Here is a 20,372-nt window from a genome sequence, read left to right as displayed (position 1 = left end):
AGCTGTTGAAACATTTGAAAACTTCTAAGCAAACAGATTTTTATTGCACTTAGACAAGGCCCAGTAAGTACAGTTCAGTACTTCCCACAGAACTCATCAAATTACAAAAATTGTCAGTTCAAACAAGATGTACAAGAAGTAGACGATTTAAGCATTTTTAACTGCAGAAAATGACAACTTTAATTAGATAATCCACAACCCAGGATTAATTAAGTACATCACTACAGCTACATTTGCAGTGCACAGTTTCTGGTATAGGTGGTTCAAAACTGAAGGAACTATTTGATTTTGCAATTTACATGTATTAATGTTTTATGGAAACAGTTTTTGGTAATATTCAGCTTACAAAAACAGTATTTACAGAATACAGAAATATGTTACAGAACACAGTGCATAGACCTCTTCAAATAACTTGGTACTTATACAATCACTTTGTTGGTCCAGGTGTTATGGTCTGGAGAGTTATAATGGTACATGGGCGTACTGACCTCCAAGGTACGCTCACTGGCCAATGTTATTGTGACGCTGTATTTCTTCTCCATGTGTGTCTTTTCAGGGGAGCATTCAGCCTTGACTTCATTTTTATGGATGACAGTGTGTGACCACATCAAACAGCACAGGTGGAAGAGCTCTTGGAATGAGAGGAGATTCAGTGAATGGGCTGGCCTGCTCATTCCCCTGACTTAAACCCCATTGATCATGTGTGGGATCCATTGGAGAGATGTATTGCCAACATGTCCACATGCAGAAGTTATCAACTGTGCTGGTGGAGAAAAGGAATGCCTAGCCACAACAAGTCCTTCCCAACCTTGTGGGCAGCATGGAAGCATGTTGCAGAACTTGAATTTCTGTCTGTGGTGATCACACATCATATTAAGAACCATGTCTCATCTTTTGTAATCTGCACGGGACCATAATAAATCACAGTGACTTCAGTGCAGTTAATGTCTTTGAATAAAAGTGTCATTCCTCCTCATCTTATTGCATATTTTCTTCAGTTACCTTCTATACTATATTATAGTACACTATGCTATACCATGCTATACCACAGCAAATCTTTCTATGTATAGTTCAAGCATCATCAAGCTATGTTAGTTGACAGTGACACATCATCTTTAAGTTTTGCGAACGAGCACAGTTTTCACTTCTGTTAGAGTAATGTGTTTCGAATTTCACACAATGGCTGTTTAGTATAAAAAGTGAGCACTTCAGTGGTCAAGAAACTGCAAATCATACATCATCATTATCAGTGTTCCATCCAAAGGCATGTTTTTACATAGTGACTTTCTATGTTCTTCTGTCATCCTCTTCAGGTATACATAATTTCTGCTGCCCTTTATGTTGTCGGTCATCTTGTATTTCCTCCTTCCTTTCAACCTCCTTCCACAAGCTAGTTCCTTCAGGGTGTCTGTTAGTGAGCACTTCCATTTCAATAAAGGTCCTGTCCATGTCTCTTTTCTTTTATAACCAGCTGCAGACTTCTCCCTCACCATCCATTTCCAACACTCTTTCATTACTCAGTCTTTCCATCCAGCTTATCCTCTCAATTCTCCTCCATATCCACATCTCAAATTCTTCTAGACTCTTGCATGCTCTCATCTCCACGTTTCTGCCCAATAGAGAGCCACACTCAAGATAAAACACTTACCATGCCTTTTCCTCAGGCCTTTATCTAGTGAGCCACATAATAATTTCCTCTTTCTACCGAACACCTCTTTCACTATAGCAATGTGAGTTTTCACCTCATGATGCCATCTCAAGCCTTCAGTGATAATTATTCCAAGGTATTTAAATGATCTTACTTGGCTAATAATAACTTTTCCTCTCCTAATATTTGACAGTCTCCTTCCTGTGCCAGTTACCAACCTTAGTTTCTGTTGTACTGTTTCTCATCTCACATTCCACCAAGTTTAATTTAGATCTTTTAGCATTTTATTTACAGTTTGTTCACTTTCTGCCACTAACATCATGCCACCAGCAAATCTTATACACTCTGTTTTCTTCCCACCAATACATACTCCCCATTTCCATTGAAGCCTTTGAAAGTAATCTCTTCCAGGTATAAGTTGAACAACAAAGTGGAGAGGAGACAAACTTGTCTAATGCCTCCTGCAATACTTCAGAATTAATTCATTGACTGCAAATTCCTTGATATTGGTTGTATTGGGTATAGATCTACTACTCAACAGTGACATATGGGCAACCTGGATTTCTCAATAATTGTGAGTAGTCACTGTAACCAATTTGGCTAACCATGCATGTTCCCTGGACTGACCACAGCTTCCATATGCCACACTGTCTACATCCTAATAACATAGTCCCCTAAATTTGTCACCTAATGTCCATAACATTACTTGGTTCCTGCAACAAGGAGAATGAGACAATGACGTATATCATGTGGTCATATAGATTTGGAGCACTTACATGTGACCGAGCAGGCTGGCACAGTGGTTAGAGCACTGGACTCACATTCGGGAGGATGACGGTTCAAACCCATCTCCAGACATCCTGATTTAGGTTTTCTGTGATTTTCCTAAATTGTTTTCAGGCAAATGCTGGGATGGTTCCATTGAAAGGGCATGGCCAGTTTCCTTCCCAATCTTTCCCTAATCCGAGCTTGTGCTCCGTTTCCAATGACCTCATTGTCGAAAGGACGTTAACCACTAATCTCCTCTTCCAATTACATGTGTGCCTGGAAGAACAGACTCTGATAACAGTCTACAGCTGTATGAAATACTTCGAAATTAAATAACTGACGGCGAATTCCTTGACATCAGTTGTATTAGAATGGACTGCACATTCGTCTGGATTCATCTTTGTCTCATTCTCCCTGTTGTGGCAATCCAAATAATGTGAGCACTGGGTGATGAATTTAGTGGACTACAATATAAGGATGTAGACTGAGTGACACACTGAATTTTCAGTCGTTCCAGGGAGTATGCATGGATAGCCAGATTGGTTAAGATGACTATTTGCGATAAGCAGAAATCTGAATTCGAGTCTCAGTCCCACACAAATTTTCACTATTAGGTGGTAGTTCTATACCTAATACAGCTGATATCAAGAAATTCACAGTCCGTGAATGAATTTCGAAGTATTTCGTACAGCCGCGGATTGTCAACAGTCTCTGTTCTCTCAGACATGCATGTAACCCTTTTCCAATGCTGCTCCATTCCAGTATTTCATTTTGAGTCCTTATTCTTAATTTATGTTGTGAATATTGATTCTGTATCAGTCAACTCTCCTTCCATTCTACAATATGGAAGTACATCAAGACCAAAACATCTTCACATAAAAGATTTGTGCAGTATCCTGGAATGCCATCTTTGCTTTGTGAGACATTGTTAGGAAAGGAAAAATGCTTCAACAAATTACTTGTGCAGGGGCAAAGAAGGGCAAGAAAGTGAAAGCTGAAAGATATGATGAGCTGAAACATATTTTAATTCAATGGATACTCCAAGTTAGGACTTCATCAGTCTGTCTAAGTGGACCAGTAATTGAATTTAATGCTCTAGAAATTGCAAATACAACATTTCACTGCATTTATGGGCTGGTTTGAAGGTTTAAGGAGCATGTTCTAATTGTTTATTGAAAACTCAGTCCAGAGACTGATTCCGTGATTGAAGATGATGATGCTGCCAGGGACAATGATGTCTTAACAATACTGACATCACAGTATGAAAAATGTGACATATTTCATGCAGAAAAATTTGGGATGCTTTTCAGACTCATATCTGACAAAATGAAAGTTGGTATAATGCAACATACTATCAGCACTCAACTGTGCCAGTGCTGACTGACAGAGAAACTGAACATCAGTAAACCAGTAAATTTCCATTGCTTCAGAATCATGTATAAACTACCATTCACCTACATAAAACAGCAATGAGGCTGAATGATAAAAGTAAAATTTGCCACATGTCTGCAAACATTTGATCACAAAATGATCAAAGAAAGCTGCATGATTGTGCTTCTTGTAGATAACTGTGCTGGTTATCTGAAAGATGTTTCACTGCAAAACATTGTTCTTGCTTTCCTTCCTCCCAGTGGTTTCATGCTTCAAGGAATAATAAGAGATAAAACAGTAGCAGCCAAAGCTGCTTCTTCAGTGGTATTTACCATACATTTATGTACCAGAATCTGCAAAGACATGGAATCACCTGGAAACAATGCATTTTATTTCCTGTTTGTGGAGTGCTGTGGAATGCAAATCAGTCTATTACAATTTTTGAGAAACAACAGGATAAATTTTTGTCATGGACATCTGCAGAAGCAATTCTTATCACAAAGACTGACAATCAGTCCATAAAAAGCCCTGTGACACTCACTTTCAAGTTTTTGTTTTGGTTGAAAATAATGTCAGGACATCTCAAATACCGGACACGCCTTCTTTCTAAGAAATACTCTGAATTGCACAATTTGAAACTGACCCACCAATGCATCCTTTAGTCAGACAGATGTACTTATCTCATTCAACACCAGTTCATATCTTCATTTATCTCAGTCCTATTCACGTTCCAAATTCGGCTCCTTCCCCTTCCTCATTCTGCTTCTCACTTTAGCTTTATTGATGCATGTATCCTAGTCTACACTGTTCTTTGACAATCATCTTCCATTCTGCCTGCTCACAGAGTCCTCTTACCCTTATAGGTTCTGGATGGTGTCTGATGAGCAGTGTTGGGACACAACACTCTCAAAAGTGTTGAAACTAAACAGTGCATCATGTAAGAAAGGTCAAAAATGAGTAGTAAAATGAATTCTCTGTGTCAAATGCTACTTTTAGTTACATTAGAAGTGCATGAGTACATGTCCAAAAATTATCAGTCACAACTTTATTTGGTCATGCTTCATATGTTTATGTAGATAAAACTTGTCTCCAACATCTTCAATTAAAAACAATATAATTGTAGAAAAGAAAATTATGTGAGGACTCTTGCATACTTGTTCATTCTAATGTAAAGTGCAAGGGAAGTAATTTTTTGACTGTTTGAATAAAAAATGTAATTTTGATGGCTGTTATGTACACCTAGTAAACCTAAATGATATTGTAATTTTTATTTGCAGAATTTTGGAAAAAGTGACATTTGGCCATGTCCTGTTAAAAAGAATACGATTGTAATTTATTATTTGAATATTTATTATTTATAATATTTACTGTGTTATAGAAACATTCTTAAAATTACTTCATACATCCACAAATTAAAGGAAAATATGAAAAACTTATATGTGCTGTTCACGGACACCAAATTGCAGGACGTCTTAACAAAGTACAAAAGCAGCACATAAATATACAAGGAATCCCAAAAAATCTCTTAAAACACATTATTATGCTGAAAAGATAAGAGAATTCAGTAATGTTAGTAAAACAGCCTGGAATGTTGTAAACAAAGAATGTGAATGTAGAGAGTATTCTGATTGCAGTAATATAGCACCAGGAGAAAATGAAACGTTGGTGAGTGAGCAAAAGACAGTATATGAGGCATTCATAGAATGTTTAGTAAATCATGCAGAGAAGAAACTGATGAATCAACACTACAAATGAAGTCCATTACAATGAGTAATTCATTTTTCCCAAGGAGTGTTACAAAATGAGATGTAACACAAACAATCTCAATATTAAAATTAAAAATCTAGTGGTTACAATGATATATGATCTATATTACTTAAAGAATGCAGAAATGAATTAATAAAACTACTAACACTTCCTGACTTTTTGAAAATTTGAGACACATAATGAGTGTGTACAAATGAATCAACCAGAGGTAGAAACAATTACAGGTCAATTTCATTGACTTCAACACTTAGCAAAGTTACTTGAAAGAGTAATCATAGAACAAATGGAATCTTTCTTCTATGAATAAACCTCACTAAACAACTCACAAAATTGATCGCAAAAAGTGTGATAAATAATAACACCAGTGGTAATTTTCTTTCATGAACTGCTAAACAAACTAGATTAAGGAAAACCAAGTCATTTTTCTAGATTTGTTTAACACCTTTGATTCTGTGAATTATATAGCATTTTTATCAAAATTACAAACTTTCATATAGGAGGATTGGAAGTAAATTTCTTAAATTCTTAACTGCAAGATAGAAGAGAGGTTGTTTTACTTGGCATGTTATAAGAATGAAGGCAAGATCTTAACAGTAGCACCAACATGCAAGAGTCCTCCAGGGAAGTATTCTTGGGACTTTTTTTGTATATATTAATGACATAGCCACAAAGCTAAAGGCTAGAGAATTACCCTGACAATACATTATTTACTAGCTGGGGCCATACTGAACAGATAGCAGTGCAAACCAAGAAACACAACTCTGACCTCATCAGAGAATACCTCGTTATGCATAAACTTACACAGAATAAGGACAAGGCTGTTGTGGTGGACTTATTGTTAAATTATAGCCAATCACAAGAGAACATAAATACTGAATCACTGTCCACAACTGATGGCTGATGAGCATGTTACATGGAAAGAACATATCAACTACATCTGTAAAATGATTAGCTGCAACATTTAGTTACTGCACAAAAATGTCTCATAAAATAATAACTCCTCCTGACCTTAAACAAGAATGCTAGAGATTAATCCACTTCTTGTGATTCATCACAATATGGATTCGTGGAATTCATAATATATAAATAAATATAGGATTGAAATGTGGGGTGAGGCACCCACAGTCTACACAGCGAGGACATTTGGGCTACAGAAGATGGCAGTTAGAACAATTGCTAATACAAGCAAACACCAGTCCTGTAGGAGTTACTTCATCAAGTATAATTTACTGACTGCATACTCATTGTATGTCCTTAAGACAACTATGTTTACGAAAGAGAATGAAGAACTAAGGGTTATAAATAGAGACATTTGTAATTACACAGTACAACAAGAGGTGAGTATCATAGGATATGGTCTAATCAAAGAATTGAAAACTGAAGTCCACTAGCAGCTGGAAAAAAATCTATATCAAAGTTGCCAAAAAATACATAAATCAAAAAAAGTTTTGCATCACCCTGGTTCCCAGAACTCCTGAAGATAGACATTGACTGTGGATATTGTATCACAGACACAGTCCCTTTGACTGTTCAGAGATGTCACTAAACTCGCTCAAAGATACAAACAACCATGCATGAGCAACACCTAATAGACAGAGGGGGTCCAACAGCTGATCAGTTTCAGTCATTCCACCAAGAAGGAGGAACACAGCTCCTATTGTCTGTGGGTCAACCATGTCTAGCTGGTCAATACCGCAGTTCAATCATGTCTGTGTTGCTACTTTGTGCCAGGAAGGGCTCTCAAAAAGGGAAGTGTCCAGGCATTTTGGAGTGAACCAAAGCGATGTTGCTTGGACATGGAAGAGATACAGAGAGACAGGAACTGTTGATGACATGCTTCGCTCAGGCCACCCAAGGGCTACTACTGTAGTGGACGACCACTACCTATGGCTTATGGCTCAGAGGAACCCTGACAGCAATGCCACCATGTTGAATAATGCATTTTGTGCAGCCACAGGATGTTGTGTTATGACACAAATTGTGCTTAATAGGCTGCATGATGTGCACTCCCGACATCCATAGCGAAGTCCATCTTTGCAACCACGACACCATGCAGGGTGGTACAGATGGACCCAACAAAATGCTGAATGGACTGCTCAGAATTGGCATCACATTCTCTTCACCAATGAGTGCCGCATATGTCTTCAACCAGACAATCGTCGGAGACCTGTTTGGAGGCAACCCGGTCAGGCTGAATGCCTTAGACACACTGTCCAGCAAATGCAGCAAGGTGGAGGATACCTGATTTTTGGGGTGGCATTATGTGGGGCTGATTTACACTGTTGGTGGTCATGGAAAGCACCGTAATAGCTGTACGATACGTGAATGCCATCCTCTGACAGATAGTGCAACCATATTGGCAGCATATTGGTGAGGCATTCGTCTTCATGGATGACAACTTGCACCCCCATTGTGCACATCTTGTGAATGACTTCCTTCAGGCTAATGACAACGCTCGACTAGAATGGCCAGCATTTTCTCCAGACATGAACCCTATCGAACATGCCTGAGATAGATTGAAAAGGGCTGTTTATGGACGATGTGACCCACCAACCAGTCTGAAGGATCTATGCCGAAACACCATTGAGGAGTGGGATAATCTGGACCAACAGTGCCTTGATCAACTTGTGGATAGTATGTGACAACGAATACAGACATGCATCAATGCAAGAGGACATGCTACTGAGTATTAGAGGTACCAGTGTGTACAGCAATCTGGATCACTAACTCTGATGGTCTCGCTGTATGGTGGTACAACACGCAATGTGTGGTTTTCATGAGCAATAAAAAGGGCGGAAATGATGTTTATGTTGATCTCTATTCCAATTTTCTGTACAGGTTCTGGAACTCTTGGAACCAAGGTGATGCAAAACTTTTTCTGATATGTGTATAAAACAACTCAATGGAAATCTTTTTAAGGGTAAACTGGAACAGTTGTAATTGAAAGATGTTTATTGCTCACTCCAAGATTTCTGAACTTCAGTGTTGACAGATCTATTTTTGTAGGTTTCAGTTTATTAGTAATGGTAAATGTTTACATAACAGTATCTAATGTGGTCCTTGTTGTAAATGTTCAGTGTATTTATGGCATGATATGACTGATGTAAATATACAAAAAATGAAGTTGTAATAGACAAATAAAGATTATTATTATTACTGAGTCACTGGCTGGGGTGGTCGAGCAGTTCTAGGTGCTACAGTCTGGAACTACGTGACCGCTACGCTCGCAGGTTTGAATCCTGCCTCGGGCATGGATGTGTGTGATGTCCTTAGGTTAGTTAGATTTAAGTAGTTCTAGGGGACTGATGACCTCAGAAGTTAAGTCCCATAGTGCTCAGAGCCATGACTCTTATCTAGATGACGTGATTCCAGCAAGATAGTGACATCAATCACATATTTCTCAACTAAATAAAAAAACAAAATTTCATGAATGCATGACTTCATGCTGTAACAAATGCAAATGGCAACAGAAATGTTTTGTCTGCAAACACACCTAGGTTTTTTCTTTGCATATTTATGAAGTTCTAATTTTATGTTAAGAAAATAACAACAATTACGGAAAACATATATCTGAAGAGTTATTGACAATGCACAGTGAGAAAAATTGCTGATATAAATACTAAGATGACAGATACTCTTGGAGATCATTTGACAAATGTTGTTTTCTATATTCACAGTATGTAACAATTTGACAAAAATAAACTAAATTCCAAATTATATTTTGAGAACATTACTATGTTTAATAGTTACAGACATTCAGTGTAAAGAATAACTGTTAATACAAAAACATGATTGGCAGAGTGTATATGTGAGTCTCACATGAAATGAAGACAAGTGATATTGCTTATGAATAAAACAAAACTATTAATGTTGTTGGGAAAATATTTTTATGTAACTGACACAAATAAGGAATCTTGATGATACACAGAAAGTCTACACCAAATAACTTTTTGGTCAAATGATTACAAAGTAATGCAATGGAGGTATAAAAAAATTGGAGTAACACTTGCAACTTTAGATGAGCACACATTTGAACAGAAACTACCAGACATGCACAATGACATGCAACAATATTTAGTGGCGAAATGCAGACGCAGACTGCTTCACCAGATTATACTTACCCGGCAATGTGGAACTTCCGTTCAAAGACAGTGTATACACCATAAACATATGCTTGTTTATTTTATATCTAAAGTTATAAAATTATTATAAAAGTGCTCCTTGAAAAGAAAAGTCTCTTTGTCCTATAAAAAAAAATAAAAAATAAAAAAAAATCCCATTTCCTTCCCAATTTCAAGTTGCTTTCAAAAGTGATTCTTGAGAAGAAAAGGTCTTGTTTCTTATTTTTTAAAAGAACCTGTTGTTTGCTTCCTGTATCTTAAGTATGACTCAAGTTTCATCCCAAGCAAAGAACAGGGCATGCTCAACTACAGTGATATCACCAAATTTCTTTGTGGACATTTACTCAACTCCAAAGTTTCAATTAAATTTTACTGCTTGAAAGCCAAAGTCTGTACTATTTCTACAAAACTCAATAACTGTATTACTTTTTTTTGTAATCATTTTAAATCAAACAGTTCTCTCTAATCTTCTCGGTGATGGTCAAAATTTCCACCAACAAGATGATGACTTACATATTAGAGGAGCACTCAGATCTTGTTTTCCATAGTTTGACTTAAAGCTGCTTCAAAATGCTGGTGAAAATGTTATAGCATGTATTCCTAATTACTTTATAACATTCATAATAAACTGGGTACACAGATAACAAGAATTGCTATGATCACTTTACAGCAATAAGTATTGCAACAAAAATATTAAATCTTAGGCACAAACAATCAGATGAACTATATACTGACTGATACAGCAAAGATTTATCAAGCAAAACAACTATCAACAAAAAAACATACAATTTAAATTTCTTAAGGGGAACTAATTTAGCAATACAAATGTTATGCGAGCCAAGCGCATCTACTGTAACAACAAATAAAAGATTGCTGAATGGATTCAGGAGCTTACTAATGCCCCTTTTCTCTGCTTTCAGGCATGATATTTTCACATTAATGACCATAGATTTAGTTCACATTTAATATATAAATGGTTGTTGAACACCACAGTTTCACTGAAACATTCCTTTCAGTAAAATTTCCAGAACAGTAAACTGATAGAAAATATGAATTAACTTGCCTGAAAAGCAGCATTAGACCCTGAACAAAGCTGCGGAAGTTGTTATGCCGGGTGATGGAAGTTTCAGGGTCCAGATCAATGTTTCCAAATACCTACATGTGTGGAGACAAGCAGTAATATTTAAGTGATATGTAAATAAATGTTTTAATTAACTAATGATTTAGGATCTGTGTACTAAACTGTGGTAGGCTACATGTGAAATCTTAATTTGTTCATTACTCAGTAATGGCAAAGGATAATTCAAATAGTAAAAATACAAATATTACAATACAGGTACTGCTAATACTATATCTTTGTTTGTTTTGAAATTATCACTGCTTGCAGTATAATTATTTTGTGGCTATTGGATACAATATAATGGATATATTATTTATGTTAGTAATTATATATGCTGCCTATGAAATCTGAACTCACAAAACTCAATACACTTACGTCATTCTGTATTTAAATTGTAGCTTGCCAATTAGAAATGAGCAAACAGTTAACAACATTGTGCTACAAAATTCATAAATAGCCGGAAATTTACTGTAGTAATTTAAAAATTGATGTGGATAGTACTGGGAGGAGTAAAAAAAAAAAAAGGACAAGCACTAAAAAACAAAATGAAAGTAATAAATACAGCTCAAAATAAAATAGCTCTGATCATAAAAATAAATGTGATATAAACTGGAACATTGCATTTAAGGTAAGTAATCAATCCTACATTTTTCAAACATGTCCATGATACAATATCACAATAAACCATACATTATTGTCCATAAAGAACCACGCAAAATGCACAGACTTCTTTATGAAGCATAAATTCTTTAAAAAATTCTTGGTCACATCATTACGGATAGTCAAAGACATCAGTGTTTTACTGCTAAGAGAAAAAGTTGTGAACAAAATTTTCAGTACAAGTTAGAGATTATTAACATATGTGATTCTGTGGTTGTAATCAGTATGGTGTTATTCCCAGCAACAAAATGCATCATTTGCATCACATGAAATAGAAGTAGAAACATGTCTCAAGATAGTTAAATGAAGTTGGAATCCCACCACCAATAGACACCACACATCAGTTATCAGTAATTGGCCTAAGAAGTCTGTTTTTCAGAACAAAAGTCCTTTATTCAGATACTAAAAGGGAACAAACTGACTAAAATGAAGAAGAAGAAGGAGCAGAATGTGAAGGTATATAACGAAAAGGACAATGTGAAAAGATAAGAACAGTGACAAAAAATGACAGATATATTGTGTTACACAGTCGGATAATAGCTGTCATTATCAAATACAGAGTGAAGATAGTATTCCATGTTCACATATTTTCATATTTTTAGGAGATACAAAAGCTTTTTACATCTTTACAAAGAAATTTGTATTATTTTCATTACTGGCAGTCTGTTGTACACAATCTGCTTTTTCATCTTGCCAGCATATTCTTCAATTATTATAATTAATAATGTGTCATGACTCTGAAAACTAACATTACACTCCTAAATGTGATTTAGTGATTTAGTCCATTATTAAAAACTGTATCACCATGACAAAAGTTCCTGCCAAAGTAAAGCAGTGTGCTTCACCTGAGCTGCAATTAGTAGCCATGCCATTTGTGGTCATTAATCCGCCCTGATTGACCATTCTGGCATACTTTAAAGATTACTTTAAAGTTTCAAAGTACAAGTGACTTTCTCTTATGTTTTAAATATCACAGAGGCTCTCCAGTATACACTACTTGACTAGAAGGGAAAATGACATACATGATAATGATTCAGCCACAGAAGCATATTTCCAAATTACCCACCAATAGTAGCTATGAACATTCCTTTTGTGTTTACATAGAAATATGGTAGTGTACATAATGTGAACTTGTTCATTGTTGTCACTCTGCCTCATCAGGGGCTGAGCAATCACGGCTCGTTAACAAACACAATACATCAGAGCTGGGTTCCTGTGGATGCACAGTTCCCCATGAGCAGCAGAGTTCCTCAGAACAGGCTTTTCATGGCAGACTGTATCAAAATCATCACATGAATGGGACAAAATGAGAGACAAGTTGATTCTTCAAACATTGTCTGCGTTAATCACAGTGTTGTCTCCAGGCTGTGGAAAAAGTTCCAGGAAATGCATTCAACAGCAGATCAACATGATGGAAGGCCATCCACGCAAAACTACAGCAGCTCAGGACCAGTATGTAATGATATCTGCATGGAAACACCCTACAAAGACAGTGACTACTCTGTGCCATGAGCTTCGAGAAGACACAGGGGTTAACATAAGAACCCAAACTGTTTACAACAGATTTCATGATGGGGGTTTGTAGAGCTGAATACCTCTCAAGACTCCAACACTCCATCCACAACAGAAGGATGCCCGTGTAAGATGGGCTAGAGCACATGAACATTGGCTACAAGACCAATGGACCAAAATGTTGTTTGCAGACGAAGTGCGAATAGGCTTGAACCCTGATGTAAACTCTGTTTGCATATTGAGACAAACAGGGGAATGCACGCATCCCTCAATGACTGTTGAATGTCACTAACAATAGAATGCCTCAATTGTATTCTGGGCAGCTATCACGTATGGCCACAGCACACCACTCATTCCAATTGAAGGCAACCAGACTGCTGCTGTGGTTGAAAACAACGTTCTTCGACCCGTAGTTAGTGATTTTGCAGAGACTGTAGGGGCATGGTTCACACTACAGGATTATAATGCCCAAGCTCATCATGCTCGCAGTGTGTGTCAGTATCTGACAGGACGTGTGTTCCGGAGAACGGATTGGCCAGCATGCTCACGGAATATGAATTGCATAGAGCATGCATGGAGCTTGTTCAAAAGAGTGATTTCTAGTCATCAACATATTCTATGAATACTGCCATTGAGGAGTGGGTCAGTATGTTTCAAGAGGTCTGCAATGAGTTGGTACTTAGCATGCCCCATCACATTCAAGAGTGCCTGAAGGTTCATGGAGGACCTAAATGTTACTGAACAGTGCACTGAACACACCATTTCATGTCTTTTGATGTTGTGGGACATTGCAATATTGTTTGTTTTTTCAAATAAGGTTCCTTTTTCATTTCATAATCAATTTAAAGACAGCATATAGTGCAGTTTTCCTTTGCATAGTATTCTGTATTATTAAAATATGCAGCATAAGACAGCTATCTCAATTCAAGACATGCTTAACTTTTTGTGTTTGTATTTGTGTGTGTGTGTGTGTGTGTGTGTGTGTGTGTGTGTGCATCAATTATTCCCTTCTAAGAGAGTGACTTAATTTCAGTAGTCATGATTTCTTCTTCTTCTTCCTTCATTCTTTCCAAATTCTCTTCATACACTTGCTGTCCTCTCTCTTGTGTTCTTCTGACCATTTATTTCCTGTTCTTTTCTCAGTACATTTTTGTTTAAGTGTGTGTGTCTTTATGATGTCCCTGAACTGTTCTCAGTTGTTTATGTTGTCTTATGTGGTTCTGAGTTCCTTATTGGCCTCTTCTGTTTTAGAGATCCACTTTGTCTTGTTCTTGCTAGTGTTTGCTACACAAAAGATTTGCTCTGTGAGCCTGTTCTTGTCCATCCTGCTGATATGTCCACAAAACTTCATCCTTATCTTTCTAAAGTATTTGTTATTGTTTCTATATCTTTGTAGGTCTCTCTTGTTGGTCACTTTATCCAAGTTCCTTAACGAAACACTGGTCCAAATACTTTCCTCAGAATTTTTCTTTCTTGTTTTTTAATCTCTCTGATTTTGGTTTGGCCATGAATCACTGTAGTTTCTGCAGCCTAGATAGCTTCTGGTAGAATGACTGCATTGTAATGCCGTAGTTTTGTATTGACAAAAATAGATTTTTCATTCTAATGATTCTAGTGAGCTTATATGCTTTCTGTAATTTAGAGATTCTTTCTTGGCTTGCTATGGAGTTTAGTCTCGATGGTTGGAGTATTTCACATATATCTTTGAAGTGCACAACTTGTGCCACTTTCCCATACTGAGTTGTAATGGGTAGACTATCTGCAGGCTTGTGTGAAGCTTCTACAGTGCAAGTTTGCCATCTTCTCTATTGTTGGTTAAAATAGAAGGATCGTCCGTGAAAGCCAGACACTTCAAATTGATTCTCTGCTCTTTTTTAATCCCAAGTTGAATTCGCTATATTTCCTTTTCCCATGTCCTCACAATTTTTCCAGAACCATGATAAAAAGAAGGGATGAGAGGCCATCTCCTTGGAAAACACCAGTATGAATATGAAATACTTCTGGCATTTGTCCCATGAATTTGACTTTGGAGGTTTGATGCCTGTTGGATAACTGACCTCATTTTTCTGTCAATTTTGAATTCCTCTAAAATGAGGAATAATGTTTGCCTATTTATTGAATCAGAAGGCTTTCTAAGGTCAACAAAAGGTACCACAGTATTTCTACATCAACTCATTTGCAAGACTGTCTTTAGGTTCCATATCTGTTCAATGCAAGATAGACATTTGCAAAACCCTGCTTTATACTCTCCTATTATTTGGTCTGTCTAGTCAACTTAACAGGGATTTTGAAAGAATTTTGTGTACCACAGGGAGCAGTGATTTTCCCCTGTTATTATTTGGATTGTTTTTTTTTTTTTTTTTTGGAAAGGCAAAATTAATGCACATTTCCACTCTGCAGGTATTTGTTCAGTTTCCCAAATGCTTGATATGATTCTGCCGGTTTCTTGTGTGAGGTTATTGTTATTTAATTTCCATATTTCTGCTATGATCCTGTCTTCCCCGGGAGATGTGTTGTTCTTCAAAGAGTTGATTATTTCCTTTACTTCTTTAAGAGACTGTGGTTTTGAATTACCGAATTATCAGTTTAATAAGTCACAGCTGCAAAATACTAACACAAATTCTATACAGACGAATGGAAAACTAGTAGAAACTGACCTCAGGGAAGATCAGTTTGGATTCCGTAGAAATATTGGAACACGTGAGGCAATACTGACCCTACGACTTATCTTAGAAGCTAGATTAACGAAAGGCAAACCTACGTTTCTAGCATTTGTAGACTTAGAGAAAGCTTTTGACAGTGTTGACTGGAATACTCTCTTTCAAATTCTGAAGGTGGCAGGGGTAAAATACAGGGAGCGAAAGGCTATTTACAATTTGTACAGAAACCAGATGGCAGTTATAAGAATCGAGGGACATGAAAGGGAAGCAGTGGTTGGGAAGGGAGTGAGACAGGATTATAGCCTCTCCCCGATGTTATTCAATCTGTATATTGAGCAAGCAGTGAAGCAAACAAAAGAAAAATTTAGATTAGGTATTAAAATCCATGGAGAAGAAATAAAAACTTTGAGGTTTGCTGATGACATTGTAATTCTGTCAGAGACAGTAAAGGACTTGGAAGAGCAGTTGAACGGAATGGATAGTGTCTTGAAAGGAGGATATAAGATGAACATCAACAAAAGCAAAACAAGGATAATGGAATGTAGTCGAATTAAATTGGGTGATGCTGAGGGAATTAGATTAGGAAATGAGACTCTTAAAGTAGTAAAGGAGTTTTGCTATTTGGGGAGCAAAATAACTGATGATGGTCAAAGTAGAGAGGATATAAAATGTAGACTGGCAATGGCAAGGAAATCGTTTCTGAGGAAGAGAAATTTGTTAACATCGAGTACAGATTTCAGTACCAGGAAGTCGTTTCTGAAAGTATTTGTATGGAGTGTAGCCATGTATGGAAATGAAACATGGACGATAAATAGTTTGGACAAGAAGAGAATAGAAGCTTTTGAAATGTGGTGCTACAGAAGAATGCTGAAGATTAGATGGGTAGATCACATAACTAATGAGGAGGTATTGAATAGGATTGGGGAGAAGAGAAGTTTGTGGCACAACTTGACTAGAAGAAGGGATCGGTTGGTAGGACATGTTCTGAGGCATCAAGGGATCACCAATTTAGTATTGGAGGGCAGCGTGGAGGGTAAAAATCGTAGAGGGAGACCAAGAGATGAATACACTACGCAGATTCAGAAGGATGTAGGTTGCAGTAGTTACTGGGAGATGAAGAAGCTTGCACAGGATAGAGTAGCATGGAGAGCTGCATCAAACCAGTCTCAGGACTGAAGACCACAACAACAACATTGGAGGCTCACAGTTGAGAAGTGAGTGAAAATTCTTAGTTACAATTTGATAGTTATTTGTTGTGTTGATTTCCAGTGATCCATAAGGCCAGTGAAAGCACAGGTTAGATGGTTAATATCCTGTCAGGTTTTCTCTGAAAATTTTGTAAAAAATTCTAGTGTTGTTATTGATAAACTCTTGTTCAATATCTTTGAGCCAGTTTATACCACATCTACGCTTTTCTCTTTGTATTGCCTTAGATGAACTTTTCTGTGTTTTCAAACATTTCTGCCATTTCTGTAGAGTTTTTTTGCTACTGAAAGTTTTCCATGCTTGTATCCTCTCTTCTAGTGCTTGATCACATGCCCTATTCCACCACCCATGTTTTCTCTTTCTTGGGGGTTTGCGTAATCTCATAGTGTTCCTCCCAATTCATTGCATTTGATTACCAAATTTCCTGAAGAATTTCCCTCTTGTTGAGTTTCAGGTGTTCTGGATCAATTCTGAATGTTTTATTCATATTTATGAAATGTTAAAACTATGTATTAGGCTAGCATTTAAACCCAGACTGTCACCTTTCACATGCATGGAGTAATAAAGTGAAAGAATTATTCTGGAAACTATCTATTTCTGTTTTCTACTGATGGATAAAGTTTTTATTTAACTATTACATATAACAGGTTTGTTAGTTTTTCTTTTACATTTTCTCTTTCTCTCGTGGAAAATACGGCTTGAGGAACACAAATATTAGTTAGAATTATTCTCAAGGAAAATTTGGCTGGAGGGAGATAGATATTATTTGTGGTGATTAATTTTAACTGAAAGCAGCCTGATATTTTTCAAAACACCCAATAATAATCAACAGGAAACATATCATAATGTACTGCAAGAACTTTTGCCTGATACTGTAGATTATACTTCAGATGTTTTTCTAAATGGCTACTTTTACTTCAACTCATCAAATTCCATTAACAACAACAAGCATCCTGGCTTTTATAACTACTAATAGAATTGATAGCACACATGAGAAATGAAATATGTTAAACATCTCAATACAACCCATATATGTTACACCCTTACCTGTTATGAAAACTGAGTTTAAACAAAAAATATTGTGAATCCACAACCTCAGCCTGCCTATCGCAAACTTATTATTATTCTGTGGGTTCTTGTACGTCCTTCATTTTTTTTGTCCAAACAGACTTGGAACAGATAATAGTGATTTCGAAAGGATAAAATTAAGAACCTATCACTGAAGAAAATATAGAAACAGATTCAGTTCTGTGTAGTACCATAATTACAAAGGCAAAATGCCATGAGAGGTATCCTAGATACTTCAACGGATAAATTTTTTCTCCACCTTCTTGCATCTCAAAAGAGCAAAACACTGATAAACTGAGAAATAATGTAACATTGGAACAATAGCATTCAATACCGTTTCTTCCAAATCCACCAAAAACAAATGCAAAATAATTTTATTTAAAAAGTTGATAAAGTGTCACTAGAAGCCTTCCAAAGAGATAATCTCCATTCCTTGCGAACTGACTATGCAAATGTAGACGAGATGTGGCTCAAATTCAAAGATATAGTAGCAACAGCAATTGAGAGATTCATACCTCATAAATTGGTAAGAGATGGAACTGATTTCCCATGGTACACAAAACAGGTCCGAACGCTGTTGCAGAGGCAACGGAAAAAGCATGCGAAGTTCAGAAGAACGCGAAATCCCGAAGATTGGCTAAAATTTACAGACGCGCGAAATTTGGCACGTACTTCAATGCGAGATGCCTTTAATAGGTTCTACAACGAAACATTGTCTCTAAATTTGGTAGAAAATCTGAAGAAATTCTGGTTGTATGTAAAGTACACAAGCACCAAGATGCAGTCAATACCTTTGCTGCGCAGTGCCGATGGTACTGTTACTGATGACTGTGCCACTAAAGCGGAGTTATTGAACGCAGTTTTCCAAAATTCCTTCAGCAGGGAAGACGAATGGAATATTCCAGAATTTGAAACACGATCAGCTGCTAGCATGAGTTTCTTAGAAGTAGATACCATAGGGGTTGCGAAGCAACTCAAATCGCTTGATACGGGCTGTATACCGATTAGGTTCCTTTCAGATTATGCTGATACAATAGCTCCCTACTTAGCAATCATATACAACCACTCGCTCACCGGTAGATCTGTACCTACAGATTGGAAAATTGCGCAGGTCACACCAGTGTTTAAGAAGGGTAGTAGGAGTAATCCATATAACTACAGACCTATATCATTGACGTCAGTTTGCAGTAGGGTTTTGGAGCATATACTATATTCAAACATTATGAATCACCTCGAAGGGAATGATCTATTGATACATAATCAACATGGTTTCAGAAAACATTGTTCTTGTGCAATGCAGCTAGCTTTTTATTCGCACGAAGTAATGGCCACTATCAACAGAGGATCTCAAGTTGATTCCATATTTCTAGATTTCTGGAAAGCTTTTGACACTGTTCCTCACAAGCGACTTCTAATCAAGATGCGGGCCTATAGGGTATTGTCTCAGTTGTGCGACTGGATTCGTGATTTCCTGTCAGGAAGTTCGTAGTTTGTAGTAATAGACGGCAAATCATCGAGTAAAATTGAAGTGATATCAGGTGTTCCCCAGGGAAGCGTCCTGGGACCTCTGCTGTTCTTGATCTATATAAATGACCTGGGTGACAATCTGAGCAATTCTCTTAGGTTGTTCGCAGATGATGCTGTAATTTACCATCTAGTAAGGTCATCCGAAGACCAGTATCAGTTGCAAAGCGATTTAGAAAAGATTGCCGTATGGTGTCGCAGGTGGCAGTATATGCTAAATAACGAGAAGTGTGAGGTGATCCACATGAGTTCCAAAAGAAATCTGTTGGAATTCGATTACTCGATAAATAGTACAATTCTCAAGGCTGTCAATTCAACTAAGTACCTGGGTGTTAAAATTACGAACATCTTCAGTTGGAAAGACCACACAGATAATATTGTGGGGAAGACGGTTGTGTTTCATTGGCAGGACACTTAGAAGATGCAACAAGTCCACTAAAGAGACAGCTTACACTAAACTCATTTGTCCTCTGTTAGAATATTGCTGCACGGCGTGGGATCATTACCAGGTGGGATTGACGGAAGACATCGAAAGGGTGCAAAAAAGAGCAGCTCGTTTAGTATTATCACATAATAGGGGAGAGAGTGTGGCAGATATGATACGTGAGTTGGGATGGAAGTCATTAAAGCAAAGACTTTTTTCATCGCGGCGAGATCTATTTACGAAATTTCAGTCACCAACTTTCTCTTCCGAATGCGAAAATATTTTGTTGAGCCCAATCTACATAGGTGGAAATGATCATCAAAATAAAATAAGAGAAATCAGAGCTTGAACAGAAAGGTTTAGGTGTTCGTTTTTCCCGCGCGCTGTTCAGGAGTGGAATGGTAGAGAGATAGTATGATTGTCTGTCTCTGCCAAGCACTTAAATGTGAATTGCAGAGTAATCATGTAGATGTAGATGTAGATCATTTCCTCAATAATGTCACTTTTTTTCTGCAAAAATGTG

This window comes from Schistocerca piceifrons, chromosome X, assembly GCF_021461385.2.
Source record: "Schistocerca piceifrons isolate TAMUIC-IGC-003096 chromosome X, iqSchPice1.1, whole genome shotgun sequence".
Lineage (NCBI taxonomy): Eukaryota > Metazoa > Arthropoda > Insecta > Orthoptera > Acrididae > Schistocerca > Schistocerca piceifrons.
This window is presented reverse-complemented; position numbering follows the sequence as displayed.